The sequence below is a fragment of the Silene latifolia genome, chromosome Y (assembly GCF_048544455.1).
Source record: "Silene latifolia isolate original U9 population chromosome Y, ASM4854445v1, whole genome shotgun sequence".
NCBI lineage: Eukaryota > Viridiplantae > Streptophyta > Magnoliopsida > Caryophyllales > Caryophyllaceae > Silene > Silene latifolia.
In genome coordinates, this window is record NC_133538.1 from 447,487,806 (window position 1) to 447,512,053 (window position 24,248).

At 36.2% G+C, this 24,248-nt stretch overlaps 1 non-coding gene across 1 annotated transcript; it reads left to right on the plus strand.

Moving 5' to 3' along the window:
* The first annotated feature begins 23,897 nt into the window (after nt 1–23,897).
* LOC141635462 (small nucleolar RNA R71) lies at nt 23,898–24,004 on the plus strand. The gene has a single exon (XR_012540151.1). It is a non-coding gene; the product is annotated as a small nucleolar RNA R71 (small nucleolar RNA).
* The last annotated feature ends 244 nt before the right edge of the window (nt 24,005–24,248 follow it).

Below are 24,248 nucleotides of genomic sequence, written 5' to 3' on the forward strand. Positions count from 1 at the left end.
AAAATGATTAGAGAATTGGGCATGGAATATGAGAAAATACATGCTCGTCCCAATGACTGCATATTGTACCGTAAAGATTATGAGAAATTATTATATTGTCCGCGCTGCTCTGTATGGCGTTATAAGACTAAGGAAGGGATCTCAGCTAAGGTGTTGTGGTATTTTCTAATAATACCAAGATTCATAAGGATTTATTTGAATAAAGAAGATGCAAGAATTTTGACTTGGCATAATAGTAGAAGGATTGAAGATGGAAAGTTAAGACACCCAGCGAATGGTCAACAGTGGAAAGAGTTTGACGCTAAATATCCTGACTTCACCAATGAAGCAAGGAACTTCCGTCTAGCGCTCTCCACAGATGGAATGAACCCTCATGGAAACATGAGTACCCAACACGATGCCAGCCGTTGTGTTGGCCATCTATAATTTGCCCCCATGGGTTTGCATGAAACTGAAGTATCTAATGTTGTCTTTGTTGATATCTGGCCCTCGACAACCTGGAAATGACATGGATGTGTATTTGAAACAACTTCTAGATGATCTGAAGACTCTGTGGGAAAGAGGGATACCAGTGTTTGATGGTTATAAGAAGGAAAGTTTCAATCTGAGAGCTATGTTATTGTGTACAATAACTGACTTTCCCGTGTACGGCGATCTTTCTGGACATACTGTACATGGGAAAGAGGCTTGCCCATTGTGTGTGGGGGGATGTTGAATCAGAATATTTGAAGCATTCTCGCAAGCATGTGTACAGGCGAAATCGTCGATGGTGTCCTGAGCAATGTGGGAGTCCTCAGATTTTGAATGGTCATGAAGTGTATGAGAAAGTGAAAGATATTGAGAACGTATGGGAAGAAGGGACCTAAGTTGTCTACTCGTGGTTATAAAAAAACCATATTTTTTACCAAACTTCCGTGCTGGCGTGACCTCCCGGTTAGATATTGCCTAGATTTTATGCACATTGAAAAGAACGTTTGTGATAATATAATCAATACTCTGCTGAATGTTCCGGGTAGGATAAAATACAATAAGGCAGCTAGGGATGATATGGTTGAGATGGGTATTAGGCCCAAGCTGACAGCTAAAACAAAAGGAAATCGGACTTTTTTTGCCGCCTGCAGCTCATACTCTTTCAAAAAAGGAGAAAAAAGAGTTTTGCGAATGCTTGCATGGTATTAAGGTGTCATAGGGCTATTTATCTAATATTAGAAGCCTTGTTTCGTTGCAGGACTTAAAACTTACTGGTTTAAAGTCACATGACTGTCATACATTGATGCAACAACTACTAGCTGTGGCCGTTCGTTCCATTCTACCTCGAAAGGTTCGACATGCTATAATTAGATTTTGCTCTTTCTTTAAATCAATCAACAGTAAAGTCATTGATCCCAATGAAGCGGAAACTTTGCAGGAGATCCTCGTCATAGTCTTTGTCAGTTTGAAATGTATTTTCCTCCCTCATTTTTCACTATCATGGTTCATTTGACTGTCCACCTAGTTCGGGAGGTTTTGTATCTCGGGCCAGTGTATTTGAGATATCAGTACCCATTCAAACGATTTATGAAAGTTTACAAGGATTACACATCTAATAGGTATTGTCCAGAGGGGTGTATTCCTGAGTGAGCAATTATCGATGAAGCTCTTTCGTATTGTTATGCATACCTCTCCTTGGATGAGTTAATTGGAGCTCCTACGAATCGTCATAGCGACTGGATGAATGGAAAAGGTGTCAGGGGTCGTGTTTCCAAGGATATGTCATTTGACATGCGACATAGAGCTCATACATACGTTCTATTTAACGATGATCATGTCCAGCCTTACAGTATGGAACTCTGGAGTTACCTTAAGGGAAAACACCTGCATAAGAACGAAAGGTGCGTGGTATGCAAATGAGAATTACAAGCAACTTAGTGACTGGTTTAAGGATACTATTTACGATGATGACAACCCAATTGATGATTGCTCAACCAGCCTACGACATATCGCTTTTGGTCCTGATGCTCGTGCAACTTTTTATAGCGGGTATGCGATCAATGGGTACACTTTCTACACCCGCATTCAAGATGAGGCGAGCACAATTCAAAATAGTGGAGTTTGCGTAGATTTTGAGGCAATATACTTTGCTAGTTCAAAGGATAAAAATCCTATTTTGGGTACAATGCAATATTATGGAGTTATTCAAGAGATATTGGTTTTAGACTACATGGATTTTGAGATACCTATATTTCGGTGCAAGTGGCTTGACAACAACAATGGTGTTAGAAAGGATGATTTAGGATTCACATTAGTAAATTTTGACATTGTTGGGAACGAGGACGATCCTTTTATATTAGCGTCACAAGCAAAACAAGTGTTTTATGTTACCGATCCTATGGATAAGAAGTGGTCAGTTGTTCTATCTTGCCATTGCCGAATTCCAAATGATGAAGACGTCGAATTTGAAGGACTTGATCACGGTACTATATCGCAATTTGGTAATGATGCTGAAAATGTTAACATTCCAATCATATATACACGGGATGATCATGATGAAGTTATTTAGGGTAATGAAGAGACTAGAAAATCCAAAAAACATTCCCAACAGCCGCGCAAATATCAGCAATCCAATCAAGATATCTTACGTCATGTGTAATTATTGTCTTGCTGTTATATATCAAACTCCTATCGCAAACTTTTTCTGCTGTTGCAGCGAGCGGGTTAGGGAAAAATCGTATCAAAGAAAATGAATTATTAAATAAAACGGTTATACCTAAACCGTTGTTCAGGACGTGTACAGTTATAATGGTTCATGCCGTTGTTATCTATATGAAAATGATGCTTTATTTCTTGGCGGTAAAATTAATCAAAATGAAATATAAAGTAAAACGGTTATACCTAAACCGTTGTTCTTGACGTGTACAGTTATAACGACTCATGCCGTTGTTATGTATATAAAAATGTTGCTTTATTTCTTGGCGGGAAAATAAAACAAAATGAAAATAATACAGACAACGGTTATTTCGAACCCGTTGTAGATAGTACTAATCAATTACGATTTCAAACGAAACCGTAGTCTGTTTGGAAACAAAATATAACGTTTTTTCTTATACCATGTTTATTACTTTCCAATAAACAAGGTCTGGCAAGTGTTGTATTATTCACATATATACTCTGAGCTTCCCCTCCCCCACATAATATCGTCAAACATTGAGCTTCCCCTCAAACACCGGTCTACCCTATCGCCGTCGTAGTCGTCATCATCATCACCATTGCCGGCACCAGATCAATCCGGATTCTCCTCTTTAAAGAAGTAATAAAACCTCCTCTCTAGAGATTTGTTTGTTATTATGCATTGTTATTATTTTTTTATTAATTTCTGCTTTAGAAATGGTCGAAAAGCGCAAAAGAAACGATGGAAATGCGTCAGGCGACGAATCAGGTGATGAGAATAATTCGCAACACACTGCGGGTCGAATACGCCACGGGGTTTCCCTAGAAGCAATAAATTCAAAGATACCTAATCCTTTACAATGGGATAAAGATACGGGGCTGCCATATGGTGAGTATGCCGGGTATTTTGCGAGTTGGATTGGTTGTTGTGTAAGATAGTATGTGCCTCTCGGTACGCCGCGTATCAGTGAACTGAGTAAAATACGGAAAACCATGCTAATAAATAGAATAAAGGTAAGTATATACAATAATAAATGTTTTAGCTGAAATTAAGTTACTACTTGATATGTGTATTAGCCGAAACACTTGTACCAACTATGCTAATCATATATGCAGTTAGCTTACGTTGTCCCCGAAATGTATGATAAGTACCTAAAAAAAGACAGGGGAAGCCTTCAGATCTTGGAAGTTAAAGATTGCTGAGAACCACTTGTTCAACAAGGAAACCGGGGAGATGAACAAGAAACCACCAAAAAAGAAGCATCCGTATGTCAGTCAGGGCCATTGTGATAGCTATATCGCTTATAGGCAGTCTAACAAGTTTAAGGTAACCTAATAATAATAAGTAAAGAAGTATACTTAGTTTAGTGTTTGGTTATGCTTACGTTTCTTGATACAATTTATTTGATGAAGGCTATGAGTGAGAGGAACAAGGCGAACATTTCAAAGAAAAAGACCGTCTTTTATGGCTCCCGAGGTGGTTATAGATTGATTAAAAAGAAACTTGTAAGTACATAATTCTTATACTATTAGACTATTAGGTGATGAATGTTATATATGTTCATAGTAATCATACGTATTTTGAGAGGATATCAATGTGATGAAAGAATTGTAGGCAAAGCTTGGAAAAAGAAGTCGTCACGACGCTTGGGTGGAAGGTCACACTCCTATGAATGGAAAGAGGGAAACTGAATATGATAAGGGCATCAAAGAGAAAATTGTAAGATTGAATAAATATGTCACTCCTACCACTGGTAGTCGGAGTTATATAATTGTGAGTTGCTTAATAGTTTTATGTGTATGTAGAGGATCTGTGAGAAGGAGGTACAAGAAGGAAAATGGAAGCCTGAAGGACGTGAAGACATTCTTGCTAGGGCAATCGGCAAAGCAAAGCATCCAGGTCGTGTGAGAGGGGTAAGAACGCATGTTGGTATCACTAAGTATTTTGGGAAAACTACTCGATGTGGTGATGATTCCAAGAAGGTAATCTATAAATACTGTATTTGAACCAACGTAATTATTTTACAACTATATATGTTGACATTAGTTTCTACTACACAGCTACAGAAAATAGCCAGGTTGATGGTGAGAATGTTGAAAACTGGGGAAAAGCCATCAGAAAAGGAGTTGGATATGGTTCAAGAAGTCATAAAGGAAGCAGAGGAGGAGGAGGAGGAGGAGGAGGAGGAGAAGGAGGAGGAGGAGGAGGAAAAGGAGGTAGTAATATTTATGTCTTATATATAGTGTGTTATATGATTTGGAAAATCGGTTCGTGTTATATGGACAAGTGTTAATGTATAGAAGGAAGCCGAGGATGACATGCCAAGGGAGAAGGAAATGGGAAAGGAGACTGAATGGGAGCCGAGGATCGATATCAGGTAGTTGAAGAGGAAGAGGATGCCAGGAAGGCCGTGACACAGGATGAAGTGGAGGTAGTTGATGATCAGATGTTCTTCTCAACACCGAAAAAGATAATAGCTGCTAGTTTGTAATTATTCATATCATACATGTTTTTTACTTATAAAATTTATTAAAGGTAGTGAATGTATGTGTACTAATTGATTAAAGCTGACGTGAAGCGCGATTGCAAGGTGGCTTGTCGTCTGTCCTATTTACAGGGGAAACAGAAATTTGTTTTTGCCAGGAGATACGCGTTCAATTATGACTGGCTTCAGCAAGTTAAGGTTCATAGAATACCCCTTCTTCACAATTGCAGGAAAGTGGAAGTGTCCCAATTATATAAAGACGAGTATGGGGAAGTAAAAGTACCATTTCCTAATGAGGAGGTCACTTATTTTAAAGAAGCCCTAAGCTCTTATGTGCAATGGCCTGACAACCTCATCAGTGTTGTCATCCCCGAGGTACTTATATGCAGACGTTAATTATTACGTGTTCTTTAAATAGATTAGGGTACAAATATTAACATATCGTAAGTACTTTAATCTTTACATTTGCAGAACTTAAGCAAAGCCATGATGGCAGCTAAAGAAATTACTACTACGTTAACGAAAGTTGTTGCAGTCAAGCCTACTTATGATTCTTATTATGAATCGTATGAATATAAGAAAAAGATGAAAACTGCTTCGCTGAAGGCTTTGCACAACCTGGCTGTAAAGAGGTCACCTATAGGTGATGTAGTCATGATTAACATTTAAAAGGAAGTTATGGGCGCAACTGATATAGCCATACTGGACCCGAAGCAACTGATGGAATTTGTCGACCTTGACGATTTAGATGCTGTTCACATTTTGATTTGGATAAAGTAAGTTTTCTTGATAAAACTATTTAGTCATTTCCATTTACGAATAATGGTGTTTGTTTAAATTATCAATTACAATAACAATCTTCGTTCCATGTGGCGTAATAGGTACCTCAATAATCAGTTCGCTGAGTGGAAGGTCCCAATTCACACCTACGGATTCTTGAGTCCTAAGGCGTTCTCTGTGCACATAATTTCATACGAAGAACAAATCAATAGAATCGCTCGTCGGTTGATGTCGTCCAAAAAAATATGGCTTGCCCCCTACAATGAGAATATGTATGTATAGTATGTGATTATTGAAATGAATCATGGTTCTATAAATTTATTATTAACATGCTTAAATGCGTGTAAATGAACTAACAGTTCAATGTCTCAAATTGAATAGGAATCATTGGGTGTTACTAGCAATCCAAGTAGAAACAAAAACAGTGTACTCGATTGACTCTCGCGAAGGCAAACCCTCTGACAGTTGTGTAAGGATGATAACTGAGTAAGTTTATACCTTTCAATAATGTCATTTGTTATTGTATGACTTGAGCCATATATATATATATACATATATATATATATATATATATATATATATACATATATATATATATATATATATATATATATACATATATATATATATATATATATATATATATATATATATATATATATGCAAATAGTAATGGAATGTGTGTATATTTATAAATTAGTGTTTTTGAATAAAAAAAAAGATTATGTCCACTTGAGAAATATGAAAGCAACATTGATCCCAATTTTATCACGCCAATAGTAAGTGTATTCTTAATAATTACTCGTATCATTTAATTAATGTTTATGCGAGAGGTTGATTATCTAATTCAGCTGATTTGTGTGTGATTTATATAATAGTCTCCAAAGCACCAGATGACAAACAATGCGCCTTTTACGTTCGTCAGTCCAAGTGGAAGGTTATCAACGGAAAAGTTTATACCATTCCGATACGGGTTAGTGTGATTTAAAAACTATTTCAGACGTAAATTGAGTTCAATTCTGTATACTTCCATGTATTATATCTATTTTGATTATGTATATTTTGAATTGTAGTTTCCACTAATAATCAACAAAGCCCCAGAATATTCGCCAGAGGACATCAATCAGATGAGAAATGTGGGCCAGTTATGTTGTTTAATTAGCGGAGTCTCAATAGTTTGCTCATGCCTTATGTACGTGTGTGTGTGTGTGTGTGTGTGTGTGTGTGTGTGTGTGTGTGTGTGTGTGTGTGTGTGTGTGTGTATAGAGCCATTGTGTATTGGCTTCTTTTGTTTTTTTAAGGAAGTTGTGTTTTGGCTTTTGATAATCCTGTTTGTACTATTTTGAAACTGGGTTTAATTGATCATGGGGTGTAATATTTTGATGCAGGATTGAATTTTTTCAGTACACACCTGCTGGAATGCTATTTTCAACAACAACTGAAAAATAGCATTCCAGCAGCGGCTACAAACGCTGCTGAAAAAATAGCATTTCAGCAGCTGCTAGAACAAGCTAAAATCATTTTTTTTTAAATTTAAAAATTTAAAAATGATAACGGTTAAAAACAATCCGTTGCAAACAATTATTTGACAACAGTTTTATTTAGATAAATAACCGTTGACATCTTTTCCTCCCATTCAAACCGCCAAAAATATAAGATAACAAACGATAATCATTGTCGAGTTCAAAATGTTAACAACGGTTTATTTAAGATGAACCGTTGTCCAAGTTTCATCAATTGATAAATATTACAACGGTTTAGCATGCAATAAAACCGTTGTTAAATTTTGACATTTAATTAAATAAGATAACGAAATGAACCGTTATCATATATAATATTTAACAACGGTTTTGGTACCACTAAACCGTTGTCAATAGTAAACTAGGATAACGGGTTTGAAACTGTTATTAATATTTAATAACGGTTTCTTAAAAGTATACCCGTTGCCATAAACATATTTAACAACAGTTTTATAACGGTTCTTGAGTTGTGATAACGGTATTATAGATCCGTTATCGATGTTATTTAACGGTCGCGTGTTTGTATAGAATCATGGTATATATTTAACAACAGTCGTTGCAATAACGGTTCCGTGTTTCTATTTAATAACGGTAATTGAATTATCTGAATGTTATTGAAGGTCTTATTTGGAGTAGTGAAATTGGGTCTCAACAATTTCTCCCTTTGATGATGGCAAGACAAATAAAATTAAGTTTGTTTTTCCCCCTTAATCCATGGTCAAGATTCACAAATCACAACATGATCAAAATAAGATGCATATACATAATCATTGAACTTTGGTCAAATTTTAAATTAGCCTAAGTAGAACGTCTAATCGTTTTAGATAACATGATTACGGTGTACGCAAGCGTAGGAGTCATTAGATCACACATGCATAATTTTAACAACTTCCCCCTCTTGACAGCATCAAGTAGCAAGAATACAATAAATGTAGCACATTGATATTATTAAACAATTATCAACACAACCGATTAGTGTAGCAAAAATGATTATTAAACATAAAAACCAAGTGAGAAAAAGGATAGGAATTGTTTGATCTTGGCTAGGCATGGGCTCAGCAAAATAGGTTAGAGTAGGCTTAGGTTGTGTGAGCGGTTTAGGCATTGTCATCACCTTCCTCGGACCCGCCTTGTTCCACCAAACCACGAACCATTTCCACAAGTTCATTATTTTGACCCTTTACCTCGGCTAGTTCCTCACACAATCCCGTCACTTCTAATTTAAACCCGCAATCTCATCCTTTTGAGTTCGTTGGAGATCCATCATTGATCGGCTAAAGTCGTATCACCAAATCGAAGATAATAACCCAACAGGTCTAACCTAAGCTAGTTTAGTCGGGGTCGAACACAAGAGGACGGAAGTCACTACTAATTACTAAACTGGTCTAAATTATCTGATTTATGGGGTTTGTTTGATTTTGATTTCTAAAACTAGGAGATTGCGAGAATTAAAGCAAATAACAATAATAGAGAAAACACTAGGATGTCAGGTTCACTACCGGATTCATATGGAAATGTTCAGCAGATTTATCAAATCAACAATATAATATAATTAGACAAAAGATAAGTCCTTTCGGATCAATTATCGGTCTTAGGATTATACTAACGCCTTTCGCGTCATATTAGCTAAATCCTACCGATTACATGTAAGTCTAATCAATAACTAGGCTTTCGATCTTAAGCTATGATTTCCAATGCTCAATTAATAAGTTGGGTACTTTAACAAATGAATTGATAAGTTATAACATGTAAATTAGGCAAAGCAACGAATCGTCGATCTAATTAATCGCATAAACAAGTCCTAATTAACCCGTAGATTCTCCTCCATCCTAGCACGGGAATTAGCTACTCATAACTAGACCGGAAACAATAATGGTTCGGTTTAAAACTCGTCGTCAAAAGCTACTCTTAGCAAAGAGGCAAGTCAAGGTCGGATCCCAAGGGATGGGTATTGATGTAGGATTTTCAATTGCAAATGGTTGTGTCTTAGGGTGTCACAATTTGGGTTGATGTAGGAGATAAACTAAACTAATCAACAAGATGAATAAAAACAAAGTAAAGCATGTAAACAATTGATTAAAGGCACTAGGGTTTCATGGGTTCATAGGGGATTCATGGGAGTTGATCATACAAACATGTTCTCAATTATATAGCAAGCACTTATTATTGTGATGGGATCGAGTTGGTGTATAAGCTTACAATCCCTAAGAAGGTTTGGGTCTTGGAGCCGAATCGATTAGATTGTACAACACCTACAAGTCGACTTAATCCTTCCTATTCAACTATATGCATGGTCTAATGAGGCTCGAGTTTGTGTATATACTTACAAGCCTCATTGAAAAGATAGGTGATGGGTAAAAAATGCAAGGCTTCATAGGCTCGCATTTCATCAAATATAACATGTGCATAAGTTGAAATAACAACAAGCAAGCAATTTAATTATGAAAACATATTAGATTAAGCATGAATCATTCCCCATGTTAATTTCCCCTAATTCCCCCATTAACCTTAGCTAAGGAAACTACTCACTCATGATCAAGTTTAACATGTTAATAAGGTTGTCAATCATACTAACAAGGTAAAACATGATGAATAAATGAAAGTGATTAACAATAATTAAACAAGATTAAGAGAGAATTATACCTATGAAGATGGTTCCAAATAATAAAGCAAAGAATATAGAAGTAGTTGATGATTGATGGAAGGTTGTCAATCCTCCAAATAAACCCAAATAATCTTCTAATTACCCAAAATAAAGGAAGAACAATAGAGAATTTAAGGAAAGATTAAGATATGATTAATATTGAGAATTGTATTACAACTAAATTAAGACTAATTTGATGAGATTAGGAGAGTATATGATATGATTAAGAGGTGATGCTAATCTAGGTAGTACAAAGGGGTATTTATACTAAAGATTAGGTACACAGATTAGGGTTACTAAGGGCTTAAATGACTATTAAGACCCTAAGAAAAGTTGAGGAAATGATCCTCTCGAAGGAAATGAGCGGATTCCCATAGCTAGTCTTGCCATAATCCGCTCGGCTTGAGGTAAGGCACGGGCTCTTCTGACTTATGATCCGCTCGGATCCAGTGGAAGACCCTCGGCTCCTTGCGCTGCAATCCGCTCGTCTTGGGCACAAGACGCCCGGATCTTGGTATTGTGAGACGCCCGGATCGTGCCTGGTCCGCTTGGATTCCTGGGCAGACTACTCCTCTTCTTTTCCTCCTTAACAATCAGCAAGGATCATTTCGGGGATGCAAGGATCCTTTCATCATTGCCCATTTCACTTTATTATCTACTTAGGCCTCTAGTATTGGTCTTCTCTTTGATGCTTGGTCATTGGATACGATCAATTTAGCTCCATTTCACCTCATAAATGCAAGGTTAGCAATCCTTTCTTACCAAGGAGACAAAACCTCAAAGAATATGCAAAATAGGAAACTAAAGATAGTAAATGACCCAATTATGTGCTATAAAGTATGGGAACGAGGTTAATTCAGGGACTAAATATTGTCAAATATGAGTCACATCAAACATCCCCAAACAGAACCTTTGCTCGTCCCGAGTAAAGAGGTGACTAAAACTAAGACCCTTATTTAAACTAACCTACTAGTATAGCCGATATGAGACAATTAGCGGGTCTCACTCCACCCCTTCAACTCACAAGAAGACAACCATGAGGTAGGATGCCTTCTTGCAAGGCAAGGTGGGGTTTGCCAAAATGGCGACGCATCCAAGCATTAAGCAGACAAAAGCAAGTAATGGATGCATCTACAAAAATGAATAGCCACTTTCCTCATCTAAGTGGCGGAAATTATCTAAGAGGGACGCAATCTAAGGGTACACATTCCATCATAGATACGGTTTCATCAAACTACTAAGCCTAGAAGGATACCAATAAATCACCTCCAAGTTTCATATGTGAGTTTGCTTTTGTTGTTGTTTTTCCCCCCAATTTCTTGTGGCATTTGACATTTGAGAACATTTTTCTTTTTGCCACTTCTTTGATGTTTGGCATTTCAATACTTGACAATTTTCAACTTTTTGCATTTTCTTTTGAACATTTCCTAAGTCACCCCAATTAGTAGCGAGGGTGCTTATATTTGAAGCATTGGAGTTCTTATTCTTGTACTCTTCTATTCTTTGATGCAAATTGTAAACTTCTTATTTTTCATTTTAATGCCTGAACTCAAATTTTGGTAATTTTTGTGCCCATTCTCTTTTGTTGAAAAAATTTGGTAGAATGTGGAAGATGGTTGTATGGGTTCAAGGTTTACCTTGGAATAAACGGTAGCCAAGAAGTTATCACATCACAAGGTACTCTTGAGTAGGCCTTAATCCATGGGTCAAAGGATACTAGCATGACACATCCTGGGGTGTTTTACAAGCATTCTAATGAGCACAGTCTTAGGAAGAAAAGGTATCTACAAGGGCCTTATATACACTTGTCAAGTTTCCCAAAGAGATGTTTTCACAAAATTTTCCTAAAATGCAACTATATGCCATGATGCAACTAACATTTATACAACCTAATTCATATGCTTCTATCAACTGGTATGCCATATAAACTAAATGCAACTCCTAGAATCACATTGGTTTGTACCGCATAAATCAAAATAAAGACACATAGTCATTAACATAGAGAGAAAAAAAAAGAGATGGGAAAGATCATACCATACGGTCTTCATAATCCTCATGTATATAGAAGGACAAACAAACACAAGCACACGCAATGTGATAGAAGGACAAACAAACACAAGCAAGTATATACAAAATATATAAAATTCTATACTATAAAGGAAAGAACATGTTTTTGGGTTTTCAATTTTTCAAAATTTTATGGTTTTTATGTTTATGAAATAAAAAGACATGTTTTAGTATTTTTCAAACTTTTTCAATTTTTATCATTTTTTTTATTTAAAAGTCAAGTTAGAATTTCCCATCCCCACACTAATATGGGCATTGTCCTTAATGTCCAATACGATAGGAAATTATGCAAGCTAAATGAGAATGCATGATTTCTACACTACTATGCAAGCTACATGACATATAAACAAGTGATGCCTTCTAAATTACACTAAATGATGCATGAATTTATTGGTTGGAGAGCTAATTTAAATTAACTCCCAATGCTTGTGCTTGAACTTCCCCAAACCAAGTAAGACACTATTTCTAGTGTAAAAATGGGGGAGTTCATGCACAAGTATGCAATGCATGAAACAAATTGTCATTTTGAATTTTCAAAAGTGAGAACAATATGAGACACCTCAATGGAACCGAGGTGGGAGTCCTCTAAGTGTTTCTAGGACTCAAAACAATTGATCAAGATAAAAAATTTTGAAAACAAGAGAAATAAACAAAGCTGGAGAAGGTGTAGGAAACTCACAATGGGATATGTGGCATCCTCCAAAAAGCTTGTCAATCCTCAATTGTCGCTCATGGCGACATCTTCAACACTATCATCATCTTCCTCATCAACTTCCTCATTATCATCATCTACCTCGATAGACCTAGAGCCTTCACCATCTTCATCATCACTTGAACTTTGCACTTCTTCCTCTTTTTCCTCATGGCAAGAGTCACTACCTTTCCCGCTCTCAACAACAATCTCCTTCCCCTTAGCAACTTCAGTATCCACGGTGGCATCTCTAGGAGCACTCGAAAAGAATACTTCCCTATCCGCCTAAATAGGCAAAGGACATGATGGATAAAGGAGTCCTTACCTAGCTAAGTATAGGAGGGGCGGATATTGAGCCCAGTAAGCATTCACCCGATCCTCATGAGCTTCCTTATGCATATGTTGCATTAATTGAGTCAAATAGTCATTGCCTACCAAGACATTAGTGCCAATTGGTGTGAATTCACGGTAGGCAAATAGATAAGGTGGAGTCACAATAGAGGAGGAGGAGGGTATGGCATTAGATTCCCGATGTTGCTTCATAATCATCTCGGCTTCATCGGAGACGGGTAGAAGGTAGCTTGGACTTCGTACATTGAGGCGGCATATCTTGTTAGGCAAGATGAAGGACTTAGCTTCTTTAGTGAGCCACTCATACTTGTTGTCAAGATTATCATTCTTGACCCAATGGAACTTGTTGATCATAGTGGCCAAATCAAGAAGATTGCCTCCTTTAACCGGTTTATATGTCTTGTCTTTGTTGAAATCCGGGTTAAAGTGTTTGGCTAACCATGTTACTAATCCTCCATTCACAATAAAAGCCGCTCCATCTTTACCATGGTCAATTGTAAGCAACCATGTTTAAGTAAGAGTTGAAGTATGTTTTATTCCTTGGTGAACTCTTTGTTGACATTCATGGTGGGTTCAAGGTAGATAAAGTCAAGCTCGGTAAAGTGATTTGTGCCTTTTTTTTCAATTAAAGTGTTGCCCACAACCTTATGCCACACTCTTATGCCCGGATGGTGGACATAAAGAACATGACACTCATGGAAGGATTATAATTTTCTCCCGGTGATTGCTTTCCATAGAGGTGCAAAATCATATTTCATGGGCTTCTTCTCATAATGAGAGTGTTCTTCAAGACCAAACACTTTGCCAAACTCACTTATCGACATTCGTCTATCCTTATCTTCAAGGCGGAATTCAATATTTTTCCGAGTCTCTACCTTAGTCACCTTCAAAGAGCTTATAAACTCCATGGTAAGGGAGGGGTAAGTCAATTCTTGCATGTCCAAGAGTGTTTTCAACTTCATAGACTCGAAAAAATTCTTAGTCCTCTCAAGAACACCCAACTTGTCTAAGGCATCTTGGCATATGAATTTGGTAGGCAAAATAGTCTTTCTAGCAAGGGATATAAATACTTTCCTATGAGAATCGTTTATCAATGTTACCTCCGGATAATATTGCAATTGTTCAATGACCGGAGTAGGAGTAGCTTCCACCATACGAGTAGCAAGTTCTTGAATCTCCACCCTTTGTTGATGCACTACCATAGCCTTTGAGGCTAAAAGAGCTTGTTGCCTTTTGGAAAGATTGGAGGTTTTGGGTGCCTTGTTTCCACTTTTTGTTATTGCCATGTTCTTCTCCTTGTCAAGATTGTATCAACAAATCAAAGTTTTGCTTGAATGGTTCTTGTTTCCTTAAGCTTCAATCATTTCCCAATCGATTTAGGATTTTTGAATTTGTTTTGAAACCCTAGAAAATTGACTCAATGTGTGAGGAATTTGTTGTTTGGATGGCTTCTTATCGATAAAGGAGTAGTTTAATTGTGATTTGAGGAAGTTTTGATTTGATTTGGGTGAATTTGGTTGAGGAATTTGTGTTTTGTTGATGAGGGGATTGGGGGTTTTGAGGGAGAAAGGGTTGTGTGTTTGTGTTTGAATAAGATAGAAATGATTTGGGGAAGGAGGGTGAATCCCGTGTTATAGCCTTTCAGCAGTAAGAGACGCGTGTCTTGGAATGGGGACGCTCGGATCTTTAAACTTCGAGCTCAGGAATTTCTAACCCGTGCTGAGAGGCGTGGATTCTTAAGGAGACGGGCGGATTTCTGCAGGAGACACTCGTCTTCACTTGCGGATGCTTGGATTTTTAGACAGTGTGGAATTAAAATTTTTGAAGGAGCCAGGACGCGCAGATTTCTCCTGAGACGAGCGGCTTCAGACTGAGACGGGCGTCTTCTGTGTACTCTGCTCAGATTTTTAAACAGACTAAAATTTTTCAATTTCAGCTCTCCCAAGATGAGCGTCTTAGAGCCAGGATGCTCAGACCAGAGCCAGCTCAAGCGGATTCCCCCTGGGACGCATGGATCTTTTCCTGTACAGCACCCACGAGTTCCGTTCCACCCGCGGGGATCTTCATTTCCCGTATCATTCTTTCTTCATTTCTTTGTTCAACATTGTGGGTGCACTATGAAGGCTCTATTTGCCTAGGCAATTGCTATCCCCACACTAAATCAAACACTATACATCAAAACACATTAAATCCCTCCCTCACTTTCTCTCTTAATAATAACTGATCAAAGTATGAAATTGCAAATCCAAAATTGACAAAAATGCAATACAAGAAGTAAAATGCAAGTTAAGGGTTAGAATATTTACAAATGGTGGTTTAGGGAGGACAGAACTAAACTCTCACTCTTGAATGAGATGTCGAGGAGGCATAGCCAAGGTGATGTTGATATTGCTCAACACCTTGTAGAAGTAGTCGAATGCTTATTCATTCTCATTATAAAGATCTTCAATAGACCTTTCCACATTTTGTTCTTCATGATGGTGACCCATGTCAACGTGATGACAAGGATCAACAAAGCCTTGGTCTAAGGTCATAGTATTGCCAATGTAGGGATTGACTAATCCTTCAAATTCGTCATCCCATAAACCACTAACTTCACTAGCTTGATCCCCATTGATGTCATGAGTTGATGAAAGCAACTCCTCTATCTTGTTGTCATGGCCAATGAGGCCTTCTTCCTTACTTGTCATGATTGGTGGTGAGCTATTCAATCTCTCATTGTTGTTGAAATTTCCTTTCTCTCCGATGGAGCATCTTGAGGATTATCCACTTTCTTCTTCAATATGGGTGGTGATTCTTTACGCGTAGGTTGATCTTTGCATTGAGATGCCAACTTCTTCCTATCACTTTCTCGGCTATAATGATCGACCATGAAGCATGGCTCATGTAGTCGGGGAGCTCTCATTATTTTGTCAAGGTTGAAAGTGATTGTCTCATCTCCCACTTCAAGTGTAAGTTCTCCATGTTTCACATCAATTACCGCTCCCACGGTGTGCAAGAAAGGTCTTACTAGGATGATAGAAATGTTGGAATCCTCCTCCATGTCTACAATGACAAAGTCTACGGGGATGAAGAATTTGCCAATTCTCACGGGCACATCCTCCCATACTCCTAAAGGTATCTTCGTTGATCGATCCGCCATTTGAAGAGTAATGTTAGTGCACTTGAGCTCTGCCATTCCTAGCCTCTTGCATACCGAGTATGGCATGACACTTACACTTGCTACAAGGTCACATAATGCTTTGTTGATTGTAGTGTCGCCAATGGTGCATGGAATAGAGAAGCTTCCCAGATCTTTGAGTTTTGGAGGTGAACTTACTTGAAGAATAGCACTACTCACTTTGGATAAGGCAATAGTCTCTAGCTTCCAGATGGATTTCTTCTTGGTAAGAATATCTTTCATGTACTTTGCATAAGCCGGAACATGATTGATCTGAAGGATATGTAGATTCATATACATACTAACATACTCATATATGTCTAATTAATTTGTCATAAAATTAAAACGGATCTTATGCATGCAAACAATAAAATAAATAGAGGAGAAATCATGTCCTTACATTGTAGATTTCGGCTATTAGGGCACAAGAGAGATCACCTTTCTCTTCTTGTTCTTGAGCTTTTCCAATGGAAGAACAAAGATCTAAGTGTAAGATCTCTCCCTATGCTTTATACCCAAGGCTTTCACTTAATTTAATTAATATTATTTGATCTAGTATAATATTAATCTTAGTAGAAAAATGGAACCAAAAATTTATAAACTCTTATATATTTTCGGTTTTTAGAGAGATAATAAGGAGGATTTTAATTCTCTCTAAAACTATATTTTGGATGAGTGAAATTGGAATGAATACACACTAAAACATTTTAGTGTTATTAGGTAAAATTATAAGAAAAACAATGATGGCATTTGTCTTCTCCAAACCGTGTAAGAGGAGGACATAGGGTGAGCCAATGCATGGTAAGGTTGTTCTTCACAAGGAACAATAGGCTTGCATGGCTAGTTTGCTTTTTAATCATTGTGTTTTCCACTAATCACAAACAACTTATAATTAGCTAAAAAACCTTCTAATTTTCGGCCCTTTACATAATATGGTGTCCATATTATTTTTGTCAATTGTCTATATGTTACATGTCACATGTCACATATATTTGTCATGTATTTTTAACATATTAAAAATCAACGTATTAATAAAAATACGTCACATACAAAATTGACTTAGTAATTTCATAATTACTTGTGCCAAAAATTTTACCAATTTATAAATTACAACAGATTGTATTTATAATAATTTATTCAATTCCGATTGTTTCTTTAAACAATTTATTTCATCCGAGTAATGATACAATTCAATTACTCAGACCGTATCTTATTTAATCACATTTCAATTTGATACGTAAATTTTACTTCCAAAATCGTCCGTCAATTTTCAAGTAATTTAATTAACTCGTAACATTATACGATTAATTAAATAATCAATTAAGAGTATTGCCCTTTAGGTATGACCTAGGGGGTCAATTGATCACCACCGTCACACGACAAGAATGTCAAACTCTAGTCACCAATCATTACCGATATATGTTGACCATTTGACAAGAATAAAATTACTTCCCAATTGTATTCTTTAAAATGAGATTTAATGATGATATTTAAATCACATGATCGCACTATTGTTGAGGACACATTTCCCAACAATCTCCCACTTGTCCTCGACAAGTGTGCGTCACCAATTCTCTTGTCCTATTACTATCTCCCACTCAATGCAAGGTGTCTTTCAGGTCGTACTTGCAAGTGATCATATCGAGAGTGGTTTCCTCGATCTGGAGAATAACTGATTGACCGGACTTATCTATCATAGATACTTTCCGAGCGTGGCCACGCATTTCCAGTTCATTACTCCTCGAGTGGCCCTGAGATATTGTTTTAACCCTGACAAGGGGGTGGACAATTCCTATCGCACTCATTCCCTTCGACTAGCCACAGCCATCATAACCCAAAATATGCCCATTTGACCCCATTTACGAAGGTCGTAGTAACACAAATCAAAGTTAATCAAACGAGCCATCTTAGGTGAATAGTCTTTAGTCAAAAGAATCGACTCATTTGAATACTATAGCAGCTCTCGCCACGACCAGGCTATATAAATTTGCCAGAACTCTATAAGCGGTCATAAGGCCCGACAAGGTGTTCCTAACGTCTGCCTATGTGATCGACTAGTCATCTCTCATGATTGTATGGCACTTGAACTTGCCATCAATCGCATCACACTCTAGTCACTTCGAGACGTCACCTCATACAAGTGACTATGGGCGAATACAATGTTAATCCGAGTTCACTTTAACGGGGTTCAATTGTCACTACAACCCATTTGGATGTAACAAAGTATAAAAGGAGTTTTAAAAAAAAAACTCGAACGACAAATGCGATTATCACATATGAATAGTCAATGCCTGATTACTATTTCATGTTCTATAATCTAATTTGATCTTGTACGTAGTTGTTCATTTCAATTCAATTGAAATGACATGACTCATCATGTTTAGCCTTGGAGAAGGCTTTGGTTAGTAGGTTTTATCAATTTCTTGTACCTTACTTAACCTCACTACATACTCGTTTTCCTTTTGTAATGTATACATTTGCATTACAAAACTTTCTGAGTACGTGTCGAGATCCAATCAAGACATAGGCCCTCTGGCCTAAGAATAGCTCCCACTGTCTTCACAGTGTGCGGGACTCATCCCTCTTGCACATCTCATGATCGCAAGTGTACTCAATTTCCGTTATAAATATCTCTTATTGTTCTTTATTGCCTAGAACGATTCTAGAAAATCTATTTCTTAATTATCATAGCCACAATGGTATCTTAACCATCCTAATGTGTTTTGATTATGGTTTTGTCGGAAACCATGCGCAACCTCAATTGTCAATTGTCACTTGTGTAACACCCTTACACAAAATTGCATCATAAACACTCTGCTTTACTTTCTTAATGCTTCTGCAAGCACTTAAGGGCAATCTTTATATACTAGGTAAAGATTACTTAAATTCGGTTTTGAAAACAGTTCATCATACTCAAAGCATATGAAGTGTTATACATCATTTCTTTTTAATTGATTCGGCAGCGGAAGCAAATGAAATCAATCAAATATGTTCAATTTAATTGAACTAGTCATGAATCTTATCAACATAAGACTTCTTATTGACGCTAATATCACGTGGATTTATCTTCATAAATCTGGATATTAAAGATGTATTGTAATACTCCAAAAGTCTTAAATCATTCCTAATGATCAATATGTCATCCACATATCGGACTAATTAAAATTTCCGTAACTCCCACTAAACTCCATGTATAAACACAACTTCTCGACTTATCGAGAAATGTTTTATCACATGATCAAAATGTTGATTCTAACTCATTGATGTCCTACTTAAGACCCTCTCTTAAGTTTCACATTATCTTAGGATTGCAAGAATCTACTAAACTCAAGACATGTATTGAATACATTCCTTCTATTGAAGAAGTGGGTTTTAGATTCACTTACTATGTATTTCATAACCTCATAATGAAACACAATCCCTAAGAAGATCCAAATATACTTAAGCATTTCAATTAGTGCAAAACTCTTTGCAACCAATCTTGCTTTGAAATATCTCTTTATTAGTGCAAAACTCTTTGTCACTAATCAAGCCCTTTTGTTTCGGATTTTCATGGGTCTAAGCCTTGTATTGAGTTGTGACTTAAACACTCTTATGTAAGTCATTCGTTCATTACTTTCTAGAAGTAATTAACTTGAATCAAACAATTTCTTTTGTAAGTTATAAGCTCTTTACTTTCTTAAAAGTAGCATGAATTCATCATTTTTAGCAAGTGACGAATTTAACCTCCTAGGTTTTTGAAGAAACAATGTCTTACACAAAACGTCTCATGTAGCCAAGAAAGACCAGTTTCTTGCGACATAACATTCTCTGTGGCATTCTTTGTGGCTCTTGAATAATTTCTCCCACTCTGTCTTCTAAAAATAAACTTGTTTTTTAGAAAGACAACTTCACGAGCCGCAAACCCGTCGTACTCGTGATAATTTAAGAGGGAAAAATGAGCATTTGTTTCTTGTGAAAACTTACAAATATGGTACCCTTACCATTTCATATCACATATGATTCGATATAGTGGAAAAATAATCTAGACAAAATGATAAAATCCCCAAAAAGATCAAGTAACTCAAAGTAACTTGATCGAAGTCCAAACCTTATCAAAATAGTGTTTGAATTCTTATCCAATCATACATTATCCCATAATGCGTGTTAAGAGAGATTAATTTGTGATACTATATCACAATTCATTTGGCTTATATCAAAGTCTTCACTTTGATAATCCCATCACGACTAAATCGTAATTACTTGAACTCTTTGAAATTCTTCAAAGATTTCTCTATTTACCTTATTAAGTGAACATATTAGTGTCAACTTAAATCGTTGGTAAAAGATAATGATCAACCTATTTTGGATCGTTGATTTACAACCTCGATCTCCTTTTCAACCAAAAGGCACGAGACATCTTGCTTTGAATACAAGATACGCATAAACCATTAACAATCTAATGGCTTCAAGAGTACTCGATAACTCTTTGCGTTCATCATTCCAGAATTTAAGGTTTAATCTTGGGTTACCAATTTGAGTCTTACATCATCTACATGATATATCATTCTAGTTTGGTTTAGAATATATTCACCTTGATAATGGGCCAGCCATACATCAAATCGTGGTGTATAGGGTCACAAAAGTGAAACCTCTTTTGTATCTTAACAAGTTTATATTCTTATTTAGAGTTTATGCACTTAATAGTCATAATTAAGTATAACTTTAAATCCAAAACTAGATTGAGTACACAATTACTCTATCTCTCGACATTATTGTTGCTAGTCGTCATATTCTAATCATCTTATGTATCAAGTACAACGATGTAAACCACCACCGGTTTCTAATATTGACGTAGTAGTACTAGCAAAATTTATGTTTAATCAAATAAACATTTAAAGAAGAAGGTCTCATTAGATGTCCCACAACTAACTTGTTGATTCTTCAATAATTTGGGGTAGTTTCCTTTCTAGTGTCCAACATTTAAGACAATGGAAACTTTATCGGTCGGGATTGATAGGTTTAGTATCGTCATTCTCAACAACTTTACCTTTAACATTACCTTGTATCAATTCCATTATAATCTTTACTTCTTGAACCTCATTCTCATCTTAACGGTTTAAGAGAATGCTCCCACTCAATTCAATGAGTCTTTGCTTTGAGAAGCAAAATTGAATTCATGAAGATCACTCTTCATTTGTTCATTTTAGTCTTAAAACTTTCATTGAAGTGGTTGCGTTATTTTGGTCAATTACGAATTCTTGACAAAACTAATTACCAAAACAATTTATCGCTTCAAGGTACTTAATTCATTTAAGTACATGAAAAATAATCCATTGTAAGTAGATGTGTTAGTCAAGAATCAAAAACCTGTTTGATAATGAATAACTTTAATCTATACTCTTTACAAGAGATCCTTAGCAATGGTTCATATGAGGTTTTAGAAGCAAATTCATATTTTGTCTTTAGTTACGATGTTTTAATGGAGTTTTGAATCAAAAACGAAATGATATCGTATATGAATAGTGGTAAAGAAATAGAACAATATAAAAACGGAATAGAGGAAAACTTAACATTTATCGTTTTATTAATACTTGAAAAAACAAGTATAGCATTTACATAGTGACCTCTACCCAACTATGATAAATGATTCCAAGATCCAAATTCATATTAACTTGGGCACGGTGGGGCCGATACATCCCTTATCAATATAACTCGGTGGATTAACTCTTTAATCGATTCTACTTTTAGAACTCTTGGTCGATAATATTACATTAACAATTATCTTTAGCCCAAAACACATCGACAAGGGCACGGTGGGGCCGATACATCCCTTATCAAATACTTTTGTTGAGTTCAATCCAAATTTCGAATAAATGTGTCCATGATCCAAACCCACGTTAACTTGGGCACGGTGTGGCCGATACATCCCTTATCAACATGAATTCGGTGGATTAACATTCATCACCCACTTCCCCTACGTAACAAGGTTTGTACCCCGGTGGGGCCGAGCGCACTCCCTCGCGAAATAGGTTTTCATGGTTTCTACTATTTGGTAAGGCTATGTCTCAATTGATAGTTTTAGCGAGAGGTCATGTCAATTTATTATCTATCACGTTTTAAGTGAACTAAAGCGGTGAACTATGATAATTTTAATTGACACGGTCGATAAACTCGATAAAATAAGGATGCATGTTTTAGTTATGGCGATTTAGCGATGCATGTGACATAAAATAAAATGCAAGCATAAAAGATAAATAAATCCTAGTATGGCCTTTCCTAAAATAGAAAAACTATTAATCTATTACATATTCGGAAACCAACTCCATTGGTCCCTTGAACTTCGGTTGTGGCACGCATCTCGAGGTAACACCGTCTTTATGTATCGCCATTCTTGAAGAAATCCGTCTTTTGGAACTCCGGAATGAATAAAATTACATAATAAATTACATAATTTCCTATTATACATTTGTAACTAAAATAAAATAAATCTATTAAATTACAAAACGGTGATACGAGATCACAATAAAAATTACAACCGAATCGATATTCCCATACATTTCGGGAAATACCAATTAAAATCTAAGGCCATACTAAGTAAAATTACATAATTCAAAAATTACATAAATTAAAATTATGACAATCATAAAGAAAATGCAGCATTATAATATGTATGAACATGCTCAATTTTATGCTAAATCGCCTTTAAATAGCCAATATCGTATATTACTCGGTTTTTACGGATTTGCGTGATTTCAACATTTTATAATCACAAAAATACATAACTCATATTTATGCATAAGTTAATTACCCTAACCTCTTAGGACTCAAAATATAGTCTTCACTAATAATTTGACCATAATTAACTTTTATATTCAAAATTGTTCATAAATGGACAAAAATTACAAAAATAAGCTATTAAACTTCAAATAAATCACAAAATTTCAAATAAATTCAAAATTTGAAATTTAAATTCATGAACATTCTGGAAAAATCCATGACACTCATAATGTTCAAAATCTTAGGTTAAAAATTTCGAAAAATTTCCGGAAAAACGATGTTGCGGTTTATCGATATTTAATAAAATAATCATAAAAACATGGAAAAATTATTTTCATTAACTTTTCAATTTTAGATCTGAAAAATACAATAAAATGCAACATTAGACGTTTTTCCTAAGTCATAGATTATGTTTTATTAATTTTACACTAATAATGTCACTATTCCACTTGGAATTGAGGATGATGCCACCATAGCATTAACATGTTGTTTGGGTGATTTGGAAGCTTCATCAAGTTTAGCCATAGCCTTCTCAAACTTCAAATTGATGGTGTCAATATGAGCACTTAGTTGAGCACCCAATTGTATGATGGAATCTACCTCATGCTTTTCTCCTCTAGTGGCCTTTCGAGGCCTACTATATCATGAATTATGAACCGCCATCTCTTCAATTTTGGCCCATGTTTGATTGTCATCAACTTCGGTGAACATTCCATTTGATCCCATATTGAGAATGTTGCGAGAGTCTTCATATAGACCATTCCAAAATTGTTGCACAAGGAACCACTCGCTAAGTCCATGGTGTGGACAAGAACGACAAGTATCCTTAAATCTCTCCCATGCTTCATACAATGATTCCTCATCCCTTTGTTTAAACCCGGTGATTTGGGCTCTCAACATATTGGTCTTCTCCGGAGGATAGAATTTCTTGTAGAAGGCAAGTGCCAACTTCTTCCATGAGTCAATACCAAGGGTAGCCTTGTCTAGGCTCTTCAACCATTGATGTGCGGTAGTGATCAAGGAGAAAGGAAATAATACCCATCGGATTTGATCTTGAGTAACTCCGGTTTGAGAAATCACATCACAATAGTCACAAAAAGCCTCCATATGTGAATGAGGGTCTTCACTAGGCATTCCTCCAAAT